This window comes from Neofelis nebulosa, chromosome 8, assembly GCF_028018385.1.
Source record: "Neofelis nebulosa isolate mNeoNeb1 chromosome 8, mNeoNeb1.pri, whole genome shotgun sequence".
Classification (NCBI taxonomy): domain Eukaryota; kingdom Metazoa; phylum Chordata; class Mammalia; order Carnivora; family Felidae; genus Neofelis; species Neofelis nebulosa.
The window spans coordinates 1,554,076-1,574,738 of NC_080789.1; positions in this window are offsets into that span (position 1 = coordinate 1,554,076).

The following is a 20,663-nucleotide window of genomic DNA, read 5'->3' on the forward strand; positions in this document are numbered from 1 at the left end:
CCACGGCCACGAGCGGGGAGAGCGGTGGGTGTTCCGGCCCCTCGGCGTGCGGTGCTCTGGCCGCAGAGGGCGTACCCAGCACCAGCAATGGTATCTGGACGGTCAGAAGACGAAGACAGACGTGAGACAGACGAAGACAAGGGCCTCTGTTCACCCAACACCACCCCTTGTCGGGCGCGTTCGCCATCAGAGAAATGCGGGCGTGCTCGGGACCCGCGGATGGGAAGCCGCGACCCCGCCCTGGACGGTCCTGGTGGCGCTCGGGGGGCCTGGGTCGGGCCGGGCTGCCATGGGAGCGGGGCAACGGGGAGCCCGGCGGGGCCTCTCCTGGGACACATTCCAGAGGACCCCGCACGAGTCCAAGGCGACAGGCTGTGCCATGAAGTGATGGGCGGAGTCAGCTGCAAGCAGGTGTGTAAGCCACGCGCAGTGTGGAGCCACGGGAGGCGTACGTGGAAAACCCAAGGAGGGCACGCTCCGGATCCCGCGTGAGGATTTCGGCACACGGTGGGTTACCTGTGGGGAGGGGGGCGCGGATCAGGGGACACAGCAGGCGTCCCCAAGGCAGCCGGAAGACAGCAGAGCTGAGGGGCCCAGCCAGCCGTGGTTCCAGGTAAACAGGAAGGGGCTGCAGGGGAAGCTCAGACCTGGGCCGGCAGGGGTGAAGCCTGAGCTCGTCCGCTCGCTGTCGGCCACGTTTCTTCCTCCTCCCCAAATCCTCTCCGACCAGCGTGTGAAGAGAGACTTCACGCATCCCCCCTCACCCCCGTCCCCTCATGACCCCGGACAGGAAATGGGCTTAATGCAGAAGATGGAGGTCCCAGGGGACAGTCACTTCAAGGACAGGTGACAACGAATCTGCAAATTTCACAAAAACGATGCTGGTTTTGCGCCTCCTTTCCCGAGTCGGCTTCCTTTTTTAAAAAAAAATTCTAAACATTTATTTATTATGGCGAGAGAGAGAGGGCGCACAAGCAGGGGAGGGGCAGAGAGAGGCGGGGACAGAGGGTCTGAAGCAGGCTCTGTGCGGACAGCAGATACCCTGACGTGGGGCTTGAACCCACAAACCGTGAGATCGTGACCTGGTCTGAAGGTGGACTCTGACCCGGCTGAGCCCCCCCGCACCCCCAAGTGTCAGTTTCCGAGGGGTGAGAGGACGCCAGCTCACCCGTCCGTGCGGGTTTCCCGGGGTCCCTCACCGTGGGGCTCTGGCACCTGCAGGAGCCCCGTGCCCTCCGCGCCCTTCAGTGTCCTCACGCGGAGCAAACGCGAGGGGAGGGCCTCACCGCACCCCCAGGTGTGCTGGACCCAGGTTAGCTGTGCACCGTGACGGTGGCCAGGTCACAGGTCAGGGCGAGCCAGGCTCCGCCAGGCGAGCCAGGCCCCGCGTCCCCACGCGGGCAGGACCTGCCTGTCCTCAGCCCAGCCGCAGGGCGGAGGCAGGCACGCAGACGGGTCTGTGCACAGGCGGTAGGAAGGGCGGCAGACGCCAGGACGGGGTCCCCCCGACCGTCAGCTCCGGGCACGTCCTGGCAGGCGAGGGCTCGGAGGCCCGTTTCGGGACGGGGGCCGGGGGGCTGGTGCCCCGCAGGTCCTCTGGTCCAGATGCTGAGGTCTCTCCTCCCGCGGGCACCTCGCCGGCTGCCTCGTGGCAAGTTGTGTGCTGACCGGGGGAGATGAGGTTCTCCTGTTCTCTCCTTTGGCCAGGTGCGGGAGGCGTGGAGGGGTGTGGAGGGGCACGGAGGGACGCGGGGGACAGGAGCTCATCCCTGTCCCCGGGGGTTTCGTCCTCTGGGGATGCAGGGAGGCAGGCGTCTTTGGGACACAGGTGCTACGTGAGCCACGTCCCCGACGTGAAGCGACCCCGGCGAGAGGTTCCGAGGCAGGTGACCCCAGCCGGGCCAGGTACGCGCCCCGTCCGGTGGCGTCGGGTTTCTGCTTTTGCCGCACAGCGTGAGGCCGCGGTCTTCATGTTGGCAAGCACGTCCCGCAGCGGCTGTCACGGCCAAGCTGTGGCCAGTCGCGTGTGGGCGTCACCCCCGAGTGTGGGGCCGGACCTGCTCTCCGCACGGCGAGCAGACCCTCGCAGAGCTCGGTGGATCCCAGGCTCTCGGACCCTGTGGGCGGCCTCCAGGAGTGACGCCAACTCTGGGGGCCGTTCCCTGGGAGCACTGTTCACCGCTGTCCCCGCACACGTCCGATGTGAAGGATGAGAACCCCACTCATCCCCTGCCACCCGCTGCAAGTTCTGTGTTTCCAGAAGCTTCCTCCCCACCTGTGTCTGCTTCCTGCAGCCTGGGGAGCACGAGGGGGCTCTGTCTGCATGGCCACCATCCCCCCCAGACGGACGGGGGAGGCCCCTGGCGGAGCTCAGAGACGGCTCGGGACAGCGGTGATCGAATGGGCGAAGTTTTTGGAGGTTGAACCCCAAGCCTCCAGGATTAAATGAGATTGAACAGCTCCCCCCCACTCCACCGCAGGAAGTCTCACCTTTTACGTGACAGATAAATCGATAACTGGCATCATGTGAACGGAAAATGGGCCGTCAGACGCGAAAGATGAACTATGCAATCTGAGGGCCCCTCCTCTTCTACTCTGCGTCCTATCCTTCAGTTGGCTTGTTTCTTTGTGCTTCCCCTGGATTGGACATGTTTTCTGGAGAACGTGTTGTGCAAGAGTCACAAATACCGAGTCACAGGGAAGGAGGTCAACGGACAGAGCGGGACCCTTGCTGGGTCGAAGTTCCCGAAGGGAAACCGGAGGCAAGAAAGGAACCGCCAACAGTGAGTCCTGAGGGCAGGCTGCACAGCTGCTGGGAAGCACCGTGGTCCTGTCTCTGACGCCTCACAGAAGTGTCCCCGCACCTGTGCGGGGAGCCAGGCAGGGGCCACGGCAGGCGCTTCCCCCGTGGGCCAGGCTGGGGGACAGAGCGGAGACCCCCTTCTCCTGCCTACGGTACCCGTGCGGGGTCCCCACACCAACACGGAAAGCAATTCTCTGGGAGACCGACATGTGGCTTCCTTGGGTGAAACCCCTGACTCAGTCCACGAACACGGATACCCAAGGAGGTGGTGGGTATTTAAGGCGTGACTTCTGTTCCTCGGCTGGGGGTCTCGGAGAACGCAAAGCCCTACCTTGGAGGGGTGTGGGATGGCTTCGGTGGCACAGGGACAATTTAAAGAGATAATAGAACAACTTAATTTCCACAAGTATTATAAAGATCATAACCAGGTCATCACGTTTGTAGCTTCATAATGATACAAGGTTCCCTTCCAAAAGTGACCAAGGGATTGAAAAAAAAAAATTAAAAAAAAAAAAAAAGTGACCGAGGGAAATAATGAGTCCGCTGAGAGAGAAACGGTAAACATCAAGGGTAGGAAGGGGGTACAGCGATGTGAGCGCCACTGTGGGGCACATCGCTCTACGGGGAGCTGGCCGCGACCTTCCACATAGGGTTGCCGGACCCAGTCCAATTAAATACTGAAGGATTCACACCAAAAAATGTCTGTTTTTGGTTTAGAATCATTGAACTCGGACCTTCATTTTCTGACAGCGACGAGATTGTTCGTGGCAATCAAACCTTGTTACCGAGTCGGTGCAGTTCACAAGGCGCTGGGGGCTCCGCGCTCTGCCCTGGCGTTTACTGACCATCAAGGAGGGGCTGATGCCTGATTTCATTCTGCCAGAACGTTTCCGTGGCCGGTCATTGATTTTGAGCTATTTTTCCCCCAACAACGCTGACTGTTATCCTGCTTAGAGGTCAACTGTCCCCTGGTTTGCACTGTAATTTGTACATGGAAAAAGTCATAGTGACACCCTGGATAGTACTGAAGTGAGGTTATTGACAATAACCTCAACACTCTTGTGCACGCTGGAAAACAAACCTCTTGTCGACAACAGCAACAGCAAACACTTCCCATTTGTATGAACATTTCACGTTTTCACAGAGGTTTGTTTCGTGGGTACAGCCGCGTGGCTTTGAAGGTGCGGACGGGAGGAAGTTGGTGACCCCTGCAGATTTCAGCGGGTCGCAGACCCCAGCGTCTCCACCCCCAAGAGTCCCTAGGGCACACGCCCGGCGTCTGACGCGGATTCTGAACCGTCATTGTTTCCTTAACCTAAGCCTCCTCGTGCAGGCGTTTCGGACCTGACTCTTCTGAGGCGTGGACGTGACTGTTACTCAGCAGGTCTGTGACCCGCCTCTCAGCTGCTGTGCCCGGCACACGCTTTCCCGCCTCAGTCTATCTGGACCTTGCCCTGCGGCTGCTGGTGCCCACTGAGTGAGGGGAGCCGGTGCTGGGTTTGGGGGTAACTTGTCACCCGGCATCATCATGGCAACCCCTGACTGATGCACTCACACTGGCCTCGCTAGGTCTCTGGCCAGATCCGCCGCGGGGTTCTCTCCATGGGCTGACGGAGAACCTTCCATGGAGACACCACCCGTGGTGGGGAGACGCCCAGCCGCACCGTGAAGCCCTGGGGCATCGGTCCGCGAGGGGCGGCGGGTCTGTTCACCCGGGACCGGAGCGTGCATGTCCCTCCCACGGGAGTGGGGCGGCCGTGAGGCCGTGGCTGTGGTGTTCTGTGCATGTGGAAATCCAGCTGGCGGGAACTGAAGACGCCCAGGCCACAGGGTGCCCCTCCCAGGTCGTGGCCCTGATCTTGGGGGCCGGGAAGGGCTTCAGCCTTACGTGGGATGAGGGAGGAGTCCTCACCTGTGCCAGCGCGGAGGGAAGTTAGGGGTGTCGTCTCCTCAGCAGGTGCTCGGCCACAGATGGCCCTGCCCTGTTCAACCCGTGAGCCCAGGGCGCCCTCACCGTCCCCGGACTTGGCTGAGAGTCCTGCTTGGTCTTTGCGACAGTAATGACGACAGGTTATTATCAATGCGGCTCTGTCGCTGTCGATCTGGCTCAGTCCGGAACGTTTGCTAAGCCTATGGCAGGAGCTGGGTGACGCTCACATTGTACACATATTTCCGACTTAGAATGTTCTCACAGCATCCCTTAGGACACACAGAATGGCTCAAATATGAGTCATCTGTTCATCAGTTTATGAAACAGGTCTATAAACAGTGCTCCCAAACTTGCCTATTCAGAAAGAGTTGGGTCACGTAGAGAAGTGAAGGTCCACCTCTGCCCTTTCTCAACAGGTGGGGTCGGTCAATGCCGTGGTGGGCCTTCACGTGGCAGGGCACAAAGACACGTCTGGGCAGTCCTGGCCACGAGACACGGGCGACACGGACCCGAGGGGCCTGACTCCTTAGCCTCCTCCACAGCTAACCCTCTGTCTGTGTCCCACTGATTCCGTTCTAAGGCCCTGCACCCTCTGTCCACTCGCTGACCCCGGGCCCCGGTGATGTGTGGAGGCCAACGGGGGTGTCTCCACTGGGGGTTTGGTCGACGTGTGTATGTCAAGATCTTCCAGAAACTTCCCTAGAAAAGAGGGAACTACCATGCAGCAGGTTTTAAAAATGTTAGGGCTTGACCTCAAGACGATTAATTCAACAAAGTGGGTCCCAAACTATCTTCGAAGAGGGTGCAGCGTTTTACTTAAATGAGGAAAATCTAAAGGTCTGGAAAACAGAAGTTGTCAAAGACCGTTGCAAAGTGTTTGGGCCCAGCATGTAAAGGTAGCAAGGGGGCCCCAGGTGCTCGGGGAAGATCCCCCCAGATGTTCAGGAAAGACCCCCCCAAGTGCTCGGGGAAGATCTCCCAGTGTTTGGGGAGACCCCCAGGTGCTTGGAGAAGCCCCCCAGCCCCGGCTGTTCAGGGAAGATTCTTCCCGAAGGTCATGAGGTCTCTGTGAAGAGTGGACCGGTACATTATCAGGTTGGCTGTTGTGTTTCAAGTTTTCCACGTGGTTTGTCATTTAAGAGGAAAATGCCACCCAGGAGACCGTGGGCTTCTGGTCTCCAGAAGGATGTGGCAGCTCGCAGACAGGCTGTCACCTTTGCTCAGATAAGGGGATTGCCGCCCACGAATCCCCGCAGTGTCCCAGGGAGACAGACGCGGCCGCCGCGGGACGTGAGGCTGCTGTGCGTGGAGACGCCTGCACGGGGAGGAAGAGGCAGCGGGAGCCATCCTGCTGGGCCCAGGCTGCTCGCTCGTGGCACTTGCTTTGCTTAGGCAGGTGCAGGAAACCCCCAAAGACAGGTACGGGGATCCTGGGGAAGATGGGCACTGAGACGGCAAGGTCCATGCTTACTCTGAGTCCAGAGTAGATCCCGGGATGCTTAACGACTCTGACAGAAGCACGTCCGCGTGTGCTGATACGGCTGGGCGGTGACTGTGTGTGGAGAATGAGATCAAAGGCCGAGAACAGCGCAGCTCCTGGTGAACTTGACTCTGGCATAGCAAATAAACAAAAAATAAAAAGCCCTAAAATAACAGGCCTAGGAAATAACGAGGAAGCCGCACCACCTGAGAAGGTGTGTGACTGGACCCCTGAGGAGCCCTCGAGGCTGACAAGAAGGGGCAGCACGTCGATGCTCTAAGAGGAAACTGAGCGAAACGTCCCTCCTTCCTTCCTTCCTTCCTTCCTTCCTTCCTTCCTTCCTTCCTTCCTCCCTCCCCTCCTCATCCATTCACCCGCGAGCCCCCACCTGCCTGGTGCTGGCTTCGGGGCACACACATTGGCCCCGTGGCTTCCAGTGTTGACGGAGCGCCCTCCACGGGGGCAGGGGGGTGGCTCGGGCAGGGGTTTGGACATAGACAAGTGTAAAACATTTGGCTTTGATGGACGTCAAGGACAAATATCTGCAGGAATAGTGGTCTGGAGGGCGAGGGAGACCCTCTTGGACGTGTGTGCCTGGGGCGGCTGTCCCTCTGGCTCGCAGATCTGCGCAGGTGACAGGAGGGAGGAGACATGGGGGTCCCTGCACGGGTGTGGGAGGGCTCGGTGCAACGACCCCGAAGGGGCGAGGACGGGCGGGGGCAGAGAGGAGGGCGTGTGTTTTTCAAATTTTTTTTTTTTTTCAACGTTTTTTATTTATTTTTGGGACAGAGAGAGACTGAGCATGAACGGGGGAGGGGCAGAGAGAGAGGGAGACACAGAATCGGAAACAGGCTCCAGGCTCCGAGCCATCAGCCCAGAGCCTGACGCGGGGCTCGAACTCACAGACCGCGAGATCGTGACCTGGCTGAAGTCGGACGCTTAACCGACTGCGCCACCCAGGCGCCCCAGGGCGTGTGTTTTTCTGGCTGGGAGGAGAGGCTCCCGGAGCGTGGCTTGCTCTGTGCTCTGTGGCGGAGTCTGGTCTAAGAGCGCCACGGCTGTGACGTCCCCAGTCCCAGCAGCCACAGTAACCACAGTAACCTGCCAGTTTCCTAACACTTTGTTTTTAGGCTCCGTGACGGCGTGGCTTTTCGAAAAGTGGCAAACTCCTAGAGTGCTGTTCAGATTTGCACTTTTTTTCACAGAAGAGGTTTGAAAACATGCAACGAAAGCCCCGGAAAGGCTCACGCCATTCTGGTTTCGCTTATGTTATGGAGGAGAAATTTTATTCCGAGGGGATGTTGATGGGCCTACTAATGGATCGTGCAGCCATAAGAGTGTATGAGAATGTTCATCACAGCGTTGTTTATAATAAAGGAAATTAGGAACAACCCAAGTATCACATCAGACTCGTCCGCAAACCCCCGATTCGCGACGTGGAATTCAGGGAGTCTCATAAAGTGGACAGTACGCCTGCTTGTAAAGACGGAACACAATTTAAGAAACGACGTATAATAAATAGAGCTAATGAGAACGGAAACATCCCTGCTGGAAATTACAGTGGTGTTTTATGTTGTTGCGGGAGAGGGAACGGGAAGACAGTGACGCCGGACCACATCCGCCCGCAGAACTGCCGTCGGCCCGAACGGTCAGCGCTGGCCAGTGACGGCAGCTGCCCGGGGCTGTGTCCCTGCTCCCAGCTCGGGACCCACCAGAGGAAGCCCCAAATGCATTCATCTTATGGGACACCTGCTTCCTGTGAGGGCCCGGCCAGCAGGATCATCAGGGTGGCCCCAGCCGTCCTCCCCTGGCCATCCTCATACTCCCCCAGCCACCCCCGTGCTGCCTCAGTTGTTCCCGTGCTCCCCAGCCGTCCCCGTGCCCCCCACATCCCAGCATGGAGCTCTCAGATCTCAGCTTGCACAGTGAGGTGGCTGACCCCCTCAGCACCATAAGCCTGAGTGCAAGTCTGTTTCTTCTCACCTGGTGGCCCCTGTTTTCTTCCAGGAGCCCCTTCTGGGATGCGGTCTGCTCTGTGCCCACGAGGGGGGTCAGCACCAGCCCCCACCCCCGTCCTTGTGCTGAGCGCCTTGGCTGTGTGTGTTTGGTGTCCCTGATGGGATGACGCTGTTCCTCCTCAGGCCGTGTGCTGCTGTACCTGTGAAGTCTGCACCGCGCGGTCGTACGAGGGGACCGTGGGGCAGGTCACAGGGGCACGGTGTATGCTCCAGCTGGCCTCGCTGATGGGAGGGGTGCTGGCCGCTTTGTCCTCTGCTGGGCGTTGTGTCCCGAGAGCCTGGCTTGGGTCCTGAGACTGCGCTCTGCCTGCCGAGGCCAGGTGGGGGCCCGACACACAGGTGCACGAGCTTCACGCCCCTTCCTGTGGCCGCCCCGCTTCCCTGCACCTGGAAGTCGGAACAAGATCCTGCACCCGTGTCTAGCAGGGACCCGCCCTGTGACCCGCACCCCGCCCTGTGACCTGCCCCCTTTCCTGTGACCCACACCCCGCCCTGTGACCCGCCCCCCTCCCTGTGACCCACACCCCGCCCTGTGACCCGCACCCCGCCCTGTGACCCGCCCCCTTCCCTGTGACCCGCCCCCCGCCCTGTGACCCGTCCCCCGCCCTGTCTCTGTAGGACACACCTCTTCCAAGGACAGAAGGGGGGACGTGGTTTCTCAGGCTCCGTGGGCAGCCACACTTCTAGCAATTCAGACACCTGTGGACAAAATCTGACTTAGAAATGGCTTCACTACAAACGTCTTTGGTCAAAGGTGATACATGACTTCATGACATAAACACTAATCTCCCCTAAGCCCCTCCCACTCTCTCTCCCTGGGCCTCCTCCATCCCTCCCTCATCCCCCTTGCCCAGACCCCCTTCCTCGCGCCCAGGGACCCTCCTAAGACCCCCAGATGCCTCCAAGGCCCCATCCCTCCCATGTGGCACGTGTGTGGGCGGCTGTGGAACTCAAACCTGGGGCCTGAGCCGAGGTGAGAGAGAGAGAAAAAGAAAAACCAAGACCCTGGAAAATACCTCCTCAGATCAACGAGGCGGTTTTCTGTAAACACGAGAGTCAGTCTCATCCGCCCTCGGTAGTTCCGGAAGCTTCCGCCTTGAGCAGCCTCCTCCTGGTGGGACGCGTGCCTCGTGGGTGGTGTTTCAATAAGCAGTGATGTGTCCCATCTCCCAGCCCCCACCTGCCCGCAGCTGTCGGGGCCTGGCTCTGGGACACAGTCCCAGTGGTGCCCCAGGGGTCACTGAACCCCCACCTGCTCCCCGGGTCCCGCGGAGGGAGAAACATGACACGGCTGTGCAGTGGACAGTGGGTTCATGTTCTGCAAGTTCAGGTAGGACAGCGGCGTCTTCCTCACTGTTCTGCCCTCCGCACCGTGGTGGCTGTGGTGGCCGTGGTGGCCGTGGTCTCGGCTGTGGCTTTGCAAGATGGCACCCGCCGGGGGGGAACTGGGTACGTGGTCTCTCCATATTGTTTTCTGCGGCTGCATGTGAATCTACCCGCGTTCAATCTTGGAATTAAAACAATAAACATAACTTCGCTTCCCTGCTATTTAACCCGAATCTGTTCGTGATTGTGCTGTGAGCTAATTCCTAAGCCAAGGCTGAACCGAGGGCACATCGTTCTCTTTAATTCCATCCAAGCAAACAGGCTGGAGCCCACGGGGCGTCCCGCATTTACAGGGGAAAGTCACAGAGCGGTTCTTGAACAAAACCCCGAGGGCCTCCGTCTCCTCGGGGCCTCCTGTGCCCTTGATGCGGGACATTTCCGTCTGTCCCGGTATCTCCCGGGTCTGAAGTGCTTCAAGCAGGACCGTCGACACCTACAGAGTGACCGTCGATTCCCTGCAAGTCACAGACAAGGGGGCCTTCTTGTCTCCCCTGTGTCCGAGCTCATGTTCAACTGGTCAAGAACACAGGAGACTCTTCCCCGAAACCTCCTGGGCCCGAGCCTTCTCATGGGCTCCCACCTTCCGCTGGGGTTCAAATGCCCCGGCTCCACCTGGCCGGCCTCCCTCGGGCTTCCCACTTGTCCCTGGGCCTCTGTACCTGCTCTTCATGCACAGACCAGGCCACGCCCTCACTCCCCCCTCCCCCGCCAACCCCAGCCTGGCCCTCTGCCCTAGAAGGGGGCGGGAGGCCAGTCGGCTCTCCTTCAATGTCTTCATCCTTCTGGCATGTTCTGTAGGTTTTAAAATATTCTCAGTGTCTGCGTCTCCCCAACAAGACTGCAAGTTGAGTGAAAGCAGGACACTGGCTCTGTTCGGGGTGTTTGCTGAGGGTTCTGCACACAGAAGCGTGTTGGACACGTAGGGAGCCGCGCGTGAGCTGAATGAATGAGTGAGTGAGTGAACGCCGGGCTCCGGCAGTCCCTCTGCGGGGTCTCCCAAGTCCCTGTCGGAAAGGCCTGAGCAGCGGTTCCCTGGCAAGTCACGGCCAGGCTGATGGCAGGTGGCGGGTGAGGTGGGGAGGCCAGACCTCCGAGCCCCTGGGCCGGTCTGTCGCTCGTGGCCCGTGATTGCGCGTGGGTGTTTCCGAGGTCTGTCATCCATTCTCGTAAGTGTCACTTTGCTCTGTGCTTTTCCGGGACCCGGTGCTGTGTTCCCGGAGCAGCATCTGGGGCTTCAGAGAGGATTCCTGTGCATTTGCTCTAGCACACTCGTGGATTACCCCTGACGCTGTCTTCACGGAGTGAGTTGTTTTTTTTTTTTTTTTTTTTTTTAAATTTTTTTTTTTTTCAACATTTTTTATTTTTGGGACAGAGAGAGACAGAGCATGAACGGGGGAGGGGCAGAGAGAGAGGGAGACACAGAATCGGAAACAGGCTCCAGGCTCCGAGCCATCAGCCCAGAGCCTGACGCGGGGCTCGAACTCACGGACCGCGAGATCGTGACCTGGCTGAAGTCGGACGCTTAACCGACTGCGCCACCCAGGCGCCCCCGGAGTGAGTTGTTAATAGCAGCGAAAAACCGTTATCCTGACGATCTCTTCCTGCACCCGCGCGAAGGCTTGAAGCCGTGTCCTCACCGAGGTGAGCACGTGCCTCTGCAGCGTAACACACGGTGCAAGTCCTGGGGGGCTGGCAGGGCCACTGTGGACGCTCGCGTCACGTGGCACGGGCACGTGGTATTGTGCATGAGTCACTGACAATCCACTTAAGAACATTACGGATTTTCAGTGACATTTAAAATAGTCACAGGCTGCTGGCTCTGAGCGAGGGCAGAAACTACGCCCGTCTTGTCTTTGCTGTGTCCACTGCCCAGTGGTCAGTGCCTGGCAAATGCTCAGTTAATATTCCCTGAGTGCATGAAATAAAGACCTTTCCACGCGGGCCGGAGAATTGAGAGACGGGGGAGGGGGGCTCACATTGCAGAATCGGGTGAAATCAGGACCTCCAGTTCCCTGAGTCTCTGTGTGCGACTGGGTATCTCCAGGGCCCCGCGGGCTGGGTGGGTGCTCCCGAGACGTGATCCCTGCGCCGTGACCACCCTCCAGGCCCCGAGCGCTCTCACTCCTCGAGGGAGAGCAGGCTGTGCCCCAAGTCTCTCCAAGCAGACCCCGACTCTGGGACCTCGTACCAGGCCGTTGAGACAGGCTTTCCACGGGCCGATAGCTCAAATGCTCACACGCACGAAGGGAGGTGATATTACCCTTTGCTCTATGATTCGAGTCAGGGCTAAATTTATCCCCTCGAGCGCCAGGATACTTGGAATTTTTCATGACAAAGTAATGACTTCCAGGAATGAAATAAACCCTACATGCATTTTCACAGGAAATGGATCATTTCTGGAAAATAATTAAAATGAATCAGATGAAGCCTTTTCTAATGCTGCCCTGAGATAGAGTAACCTCGGGGAGCCGGGCTTGGGGCTGGGCAACAGCCACGCACACTGTTGGTAAACTCTCGGGTGCCGGGAACGCAGGATTTCCACGTTGCCCTAGTTGCCTGCATCTCCTTTGTTTTGAAACCAGGGGTGAACAGACCCCAGAAAGGTGAGCCCCTGAAATTGGGTGCAAACAGAGACGACTCACCGAAAAGAACAGCTCTTTTCTCAAAGCTTGTTGGAAATCCTGGAAAACATGTGACTCCTTCCCAAGAAATGATGGCAGGCTCCCCGCCCGAGCCGCCCGTTCTGGGGATGCGTGTGGGGTGCACAGTGCTCCTGGCGCCCCTGCAGATGAAGCGGAATGATGGGACAGAGCGAAACTCGGGTGCGGCTCCCAGTTTAAGATAGTGTCGGCTAAACGGCCCCCCGCAGCCGCTCCTGGAGGACCTCGAAGAAACACAGCCGGTGAGACTGAAAACCGCTGATGGTGGAAATGCCCGCTCCCGGGGGACCCTCGGGGCAGGGGCTGTGTGGGTGCAAGGGAAGCGGCAGGCAGGAGGCTCCCAGGGGAGGGCCTGGCGCTCGATGTGTTCGGGACCGGCCTCCCCGGGGACGCCCGCCAGTGAGCCTGTGTGTGTCTTCCTACGTGAGCCAAACACGAAGTGAGAAGTCGTTTTTGTTAGAATCCAGCGGGGACCTGTTGGGGGTGACATTCTGACTTTTGATCGACTCTTCTTTTCCGGGGTCTGGCTCCGCCCCGTCTGTGAAGGGGTCACGTCCTCTGAAACTAATCCTCACACTCCAGGACCCTCTCCTCTTTCTGATGTTGCGGCCACGATGTTTATTTCCTTCCAGGTGACACTTTAAATTAGCCTACTGGGTTCCGGGGACGCTCCCTCCCGAGTTGGGTCAGAGCCCAGACCCCTCCGCACGTTTGGGTCCCGCGCCCTCAGGAGCCACAGACAGGCTAGCTCGGTCCGTGGCGCCCCCGGTGCTCACGCCCTTCAGAGAATTCTTGCTCATTTTCCTTCTATTCGTGGACACGAATTTAACATCTTTGTGGCTGGCGTCCACGTCCACGTGAAGACTGTCTCCCATTTCTTTTTAAAAAAAAAATTTTTTTAATGTTTATTTATTTTTGAGACAGAGCATGAACGGGGGAGGGGCAGAGAGAGAGAGGGAGACACAGAATCGGAAGCAGGCTCCAGGCTCTGAGCCATCAGCCCAGATCCCGACGCGGGGCTCGAACTCACGGACCGCGAGATCGTGACCTGAGCTGAAGTCGGACGCTCAACCGACTGAGCCACCCAGGCGCCCCACTGTCTCCCATTTCTAACGTGGTTCTGCTCACTTGTGGGGACCGTTGATCACGCACGTGGCCCCCGAGTGCTGAGCCCTCTCCTTACAGCAGGTCGCGTCCCGGTCCTTCCATGGAATCCCTACGTGGCGTTACGTAGTGTTCCCGAACAACGACCGTTTTCTTTGTAACGATCGTTTATTTGTCCCCTGTGTGCTGTTGACAGTGTGGCCCAGTCACAGCGTCTGGTTCTGGACTCTGATTGTCTTCCCGTCTCCGAGTTCCCGGGCCCAACCGTGAGCCCCCCCAGATCTGATCCCCGTCTGCCAGGTGGAGCATTGCTGACCAGCATCCTCGGAGAGGCTGTCCCCCCCACTAGACCCCGTGAGGCTGTGGGCAGTGGCCTCCCACCTCCCTCGTCGGCTGACCGCTGAGAGTCCGCGGAGGGGCCGGCAGCCGGAGCACGGTGACATGGAACAGCTACGAGCTGTCCCTCGTGTGTGGGTCCTGCGTGAGCCCTCGGAGGACACGTCCCTTGTCGGGTTGAGGACGACACCCTGTGTTCCTGACCTGCCAGGTTGTTAAAAACAGGGAGTGGTGTTGACTTTCGTCAACTGCTTTCTAGCATGAACTGAGATGCCCCGTGGCTCTTCTCCGCTAATGTAGTGAATTCCATTAGCGGGTTTTATTAATGGGAGTCATCTGTGAATCCTCCCAGGGGACGTGTGAGCGCGGTTTCTGCTGAAACTGTCGAGAAGGGGGTTGGTGCCGACGGGGGATGCCAGGGCCACTGCCGGGGATGAGGGGCGACCGAGAGTGACCAGGTGGTCGGGAACCCAACCTACAAGTCTTGTGGGTACGCTCTGGCACACGTGTGCAGGGTCAGGGGTGCACGGGACGCTTGGGGACAAAATGTCTGGTTATTGGGAGCCGGCAGAGTTTGGGGCACCTGACAAGAGATGTCGGGGCTCCAGGGAGTGTGGTCACCTGGGTGGGGGGGGGGGGTCCTGGGGCTCTGTGCCAGCCAGGAGCCAGGGTCTTGTCACCCCTCCCCGCCTCGCCGTCCACCCCCGGCTGAGCTGCTGGACCTCACTGGCGAGGGTGTGGCTGCTGCGCCTCACAAGGGACCCGCTGGTCCCTCAGGCCTCCGCGCGCCTGCTCTCACACGTTTCCATCCCACGAATGAGTGGGTATCATGCTCTGTGCGTCTGTGCGTGTTTGTTTTCACCGTGTTTGTTGATTGCCTTTCCCTTTGCAGCGAGCTGCAGGTTCTGCACGGAGACAGCTCTCTTCACGCTCCCACGGGCCTTCGCCTCCGTAATCGCTGCGCGCCTGGTGACCGGGACGTCTCCGGCCCCCGCCCCTCCCGCCACGGGCCCCTGAGGCCTCCAGCGCTTGACCTCGGTCCCCAGGGACCGGTTCTTGAACACCGACTGAGTGGAGTCTTCCAGCCGTCTGCACAACCATCGTCCCTGTGCGCTCAGCCCGCGTGCTCAGGTTCTGCACAGAAACAGAACCAACGGGGGGTTTACTGCAGGAATCGGCTCACGGGATCGCGGAGGCCGACACGTCCCAGGACCCGCCGTCTGCGCGCCGGGGACCCAGGACAGCCGACCGCACCCCCGTCCGACAGCGGGGGACTGTCGGGGGGAGCCCGGGGGGAGCCAGCGAGGGCGCCCGGGGCCAGGTGGGGAGCGCGAGCTCCGGTCCTTGCTCCTCTCCCTGTTTGCTCCGCTCAGGCCTCGCGGGCCGGATGAGCCCCGTGGGGGGTGACCTGTCGGACCCGGGGCCCCCCCGATGTGCTCATGCCCGCCGGCAACGCCCCGCAGACACCCCAGCTCGCCTGTGTTTACACGCCGGTCGTAATGCAGACAGCTTGACGGCCCCACCTTCCACCAGCTTCTCAGTTGCACCTTCTGGTGCCTGGCTGGCACCGTGTTCTACGCCCAGGGCCGTGACCGCGGGAAGGCAGCCCCCTCAGCGCGCTCAGTGCCCGGGACGAGTTGCTGAATGAAGATGGGATCCCGGAGCTGGATTAGCTGTGATTCGTCTGACACACAGTCATCTTGTCCCAGGGGTGAGGCTGCAGACCGCTGATCCCGGCCCTTTCCGGGACGCACCTCTGCCCGCAGAGACTGGGCCCCGTAAGCAGCAACGTGTACCGCGGAGCTGGTCGCTGGAGACGGCGAGTCCTTCTGTGCTTTCCCGTCCTCTGTGTGCGTCCGGCAGGGGCTGGGGGTGCCCAGGGCGGCGCAGCTGGGGGCAGAGGCCTGGAGGGGCCGCAGGGTGTCCCCGAACACGCGCTCGCGGTCCCTCCCTCCCTCCATCGTGGGCTGTCTCCAACAGGCACGTGAGTGGAGAGAATAACGCCCTGGACCCCGTGTGCCTCCCCCAGCTCCCAGCTCAGACACTCTGGTGTCTCTGGGTCAGCAACGCCACGTTCACGCACGGGGTGCGTGGAGCCCGCCCGCCTCAGACGGCTGTCCTGTCGGCTCAGATGCACCACGTTCCCCTCTCCGCTCGCTCACGTGATAGAAATAATGCGTTTGCCAGCCACGCCTGTCGTGATGCGATCAGACATCAACAGCACATACGTTGTGTCACATCTCTGCTAAAATACCTTTTCCCTTGTTCCTACGGCAACATGCATCGAATAAGTCAACGCTGGGCAATATGCATGGGCTACAAATTGCAAACACAGTAGCTGAAATACGCTGATATTCATGTCGAATTAACGGCTCCTCGTTTCTGCTAACTCAACTCAACGCGTATTTACGGCAGGGTGAAGATAAACCGTGAGGTAACTGGGCACAGTGGTGTTTACTGTTTGTATTTATTTTCCCCGGGACGCACTCATACACCTGCAGGGGTTTCACCTTCCCCGAGGCACGGATAAACCCTGCCTCACCCAGACGGCCCTGCCCATTGTTGGGGAACCGAGGCGCTGTGGACACTCTCCATAGAAAGCACAGTCTTTGGTCCGAGAAATGAGACATCCGTTCCCCGGAATTTTGTTTTAATTTCTTCTCCTCCCCCTCAGCTCACCTGCTGTAGGCTGGAAGTCGGTCTACGGAGAGAAAGAAAGACGTGACTGGAACATTCTGCCTCCCGGTCCTGTGCTTTCGCCGCAGCCCACATCTTGGCCCCCCGGCCAGTGTCTCAGCTGCTGGGGCTGTCACACAGACAGGTGCCTTTCCTGCAGAAGGGGCTTCACCTGCTCCTGACACGGCACTCTGTATCTCGCTCTGGTTCTCGTGGGTGTTTCTGTGGCTCCTTCCTCTACCCCCGAGCTACAGAACCACGGCCGCGGAGTCGGGCGTCAGAGAAGCCAGGTGGTTTCTCAAGATGGACCCACAGCAGCGTCCCTGTGGGCACCCGCATCTGGGGCAGGGGAACCACACCCATAGTCCCGCCCCAAAAAGCCCGGGAGTGAAGGCCGACCCCAGGGCGGACTCTTGATCTGCTTCCAGAGGCCCTCGGCTCTGCCCGGTGTGTGTCACCCTCCCTGGGATGTGCCCTGCGAGGCATGTGGCAGAGTCCAGGTGAGGGCCACCATGGCCAGCAACGGTAAGGAAGACCCATGATAAACCAGCAACAGAGACAACGTGGGATCGTAGAAACAACCAGTCGACGCAAAAGGAGTCGGAAAAGAACCCCGGATGGAGCAAAAAGCACGTAGGACAAAGAGAAAACGGTTTGCAAGATGGTCGGCGTGAACATTAGCAAGATTCACCTTAAACGTGAAAGGTCTCGATGCCCCAGCTGAAACGCGTGGCAGTCGGGTCAGTTTAAGGAGCACGACCCAATCAGATGCTCCAAGATCTGCACGCCGAGTGAACACACACACGGGTTCAAATGCGGGGGGTAAAGAAATACGTCCAGACTCCCGCTAACACGTTAACGACCGTATTAACATCAGAGTGCGTCTTGCTTTCAGTTTTTTTTTTTTTTTTAAATTTTTTTTTTTTCAACGTTTTTTATTTATTTTTGGGACAGAGAGAGACAGAGCGTGAACGGGGGAGGGGCAGAGAGAGAGGGAAACACAGCATCGGAAACAGGCTCCAGGCTCCGAGCCATCAGCCCAGAGCCCGACGCGGGGCTCGAACTCACGGACCGCGAGATCGTGACCTGGCTGAAGTCGGACGCTTAACCGACTGCGCCATCCAGGCGCCCCTTGCTTTCAGTTTTTTAATTTGATTTTTATTTTTTTAAATGTTTATTCATTTTGAGAGAGAGAGTATGCAAATGCAGGCGGGGAAGGGACAGAGAGAGACAGAGAGAGAGTCCCAAGCAGGCTCTGGGCTGAGAGCCCATGACCTGAGCCGAAATCAAGAGTCAGATGCTCAGCTGACTGAGCCCCCCAGGTGCCCCTTACTTTAGTTTTTAAATTCATTTAAAAAAAAATATTTTTTTATTGACATTTATTTATTTTTTTGAGAGTCAGGGAGAGACCGAGCACGAGCGGGGGAGGGGCAGAGGGAGAGGGAGACACAGAATCGGAAGCAGGCTCCAGGCTCCGAGCTGTCAGCACAGAGCCCGACACGGGGCTCGAACCCACGAACCGTGAGATCATGACCCGAGCCGAAGTCGGTTGCTTAACCGACTGAGCCACCCGGGCGCCCCAGTTTTTAAATTCATTTTTAAAGTTTTTAATAATGGAAAATTTTATCCAAGAAAACGAAGTTGTCATATTAGTCTTGGATTCTCTCCTTTGCGGGCGGTGAGGTTGGGTTGTGGGCCGGCTTTAGGGTCCTGTTCTGACGACCCGCTCGAGCCTGCTCACACTGACGGTGGCCCAGGTCCTCAACTCCGCTTCCGTATGTTTAAGAGCAACGTGCATCCCGGGACAAAAGCATGTCGCTGTGTAGCGATGAAGGCCTGAGCTGCTCGAGATCACACAGCGATCCTCAGTGCTCACGCACCTGACGGTGGAGGCTCGAACTGCCTAAACACCGCTGTGGTGGAGACATGTTAAAAGAAACTACGGGCACAGTCTGAGACTTGGAAACAACCCCCTGGGTGATGGATAGAGTAAGTGAACAGGAAACCAGTGATCATATACGACTAAAGTTCTATGGAGAGCCCTGAAAAACTGGCATTTATAAACCACTCTGGCCAGCAGAATTCACTTTCTTTCCGAGGGCACGTGGCATTTACGAAGACCGACCATATTCTGGGTCATAAACGTGTCACCGCACGTTTAAAAGCATGTAAGTCATACAAAGCCTGTTTCCGAATACAATCCATTAAATTATAAACCAGTAAAATAAAGATCTTTGAAAAATCCCCTAGTATCGGAAGCTAAACAACACGTTTTTATTTTTTCGGAGAAATAAATCAAAAGGGAAATTTAGAAAATATTTTGACTGAAAGAAAATGAAAATCCAGCAGATTGGAATTTGCGTGATGCTGCTCAGGTCGTTCTTTGGGGGACACAGTTGACAACCGAGTGCCCGTCTTAAAAAAACAACAGCAGTCCTCACCACCGGTCTCTAGGAAACCAAAATGAGGTCAAATTAAACCTAAATTAAGGAGGAGGAAATAAGTCAAAAGCTAAGAGCAGAGGCCAGTGAAAGACAGAACAGACAATAGAGAGAATCAACAAAACCCAGATCGGCTTTTTGGGAAAGACTTTAAAAATTGGCAAATCTCGCACAAGAAATCCCCATCCCGAGGATCTCACAGGTCAGTTCTTCCGGACACTTGCCAGGTCTACACTCGCTCTTCCTCCTGGGGAGACACGGGGGTTCTTCTCACCTCATTTTACGGGGCCAGCGTCGCTGTGATATAACACCAAACGCACAGAGACATCCCGACAAGAGAAAACCACAGACCAATATAAGTGCAAAAACCGTTAGAAAATTTCAGCCCTTAGAATTCAACAAAACGTAAAAAGAAAATTTATTGTCACCAAGTAGGATTTATCTCAGAAACACAAGGGTCTCTTACCATCTGAGAATGCATTATGCAACTGACCATATTAGGAATCTAAAAAGGCAAAGGCAAACAATTTTCTCAACAGATGCCAAAAACCCCCCTCCCTGATGACGTCAAATATGGCCCCATGACAAAAATTTTCAAAAAACCGGGAAGACAAGTGAACTTCCTCACCCGATGAAGGCTTCCGAGGCAAACTGTGAATTAGCCTCGTACTTAGTGTTGACAGACCGAATGGTCCCCCGAGGACGAGACAAGATGTCTACACTCGCCACTCCTCTCCAGCGCTGTGCTAAAGGCTCTAACCCACGACGAGGCAAAAGTGTGTCCAGAGACATGCACTCTCCTGCCCCGAGCCAGGGAAGCACAGCTGTCCTGGGTCACAGATGCCATGACGGTGCTCTTGGAATACCCAGAAAATCTGCAAACAAGCTCCTGGCAATCGGGAGCGAGCTTAGTACGCTTGCAGGGTTCAAGAGCCACACGCGAGAGTCATGTGTGTGTTTACACGCGTGTGTCAAACAACCAGAAGATCAAACACGAAAACCCGACGCTACTGCAGCACGGAGCGCTCACGGAGAACTGTGACTGCGGACGCACGAGGCCTGCACTCCGACAAACGGAAAATGCCACAGGGGGGAAGTGAGGCAGAGCTAAATGAGCAGAGGTGATGCGTTCACGGGTCAGAGCCCTCAGCGACGGCCTGACGCCTCTTCTCCCCGAATCCATGTACCGATGCAACGCGGGTCAAGCAGCGGCTCGACCGGCATTTCGTGGCAACTGCCGAACTGACTCTGACGTTCACACGAGAATGCAGAGATCCTGGGAAACCCCGACGACTCTGAACAAATGAACGAGTTTAGAGGACTGACGCCGATGTTATGACTTAGGAAGCTACGGCCATTAAGACAGAGCAGGTTGGTGTTGACGTGGGCGGAGACAGGTGAGGGGAACAGGAGAGGAGGTCCGGAGATAACCCACATGTGCACGTACAGCTGATTCTGACAAAGTTTACGTGGCAGGTCAGTGAAGAAAGGGGAGTGTTTCCTCCACAGGGGCTGACGTAGCTGCACGTACGTATGCGGAAAACCGAGCCTTAATCCGGACCTCTCGCCGTGCGCAAAAATTAACTCAAAATGGGTCGTGACCCTAAATGTAAAATTTATACTCTACAACTTCTGGAAGTTTACACAGACAAAAATCTCCGTGACCTTGGTTAAAGCAAGCAATCTATAGATACGCTTCCGACGGGAAAATCCATAACGCGAAAACATTGATAGATTGCACTTCATCAAAATTAAAAACTTCTGGTCTTCAGAAGGCTATTAATAGAGTGAAAAGACAAGTTCCAGTCTGGGAGAAGTATTTCTAAAGC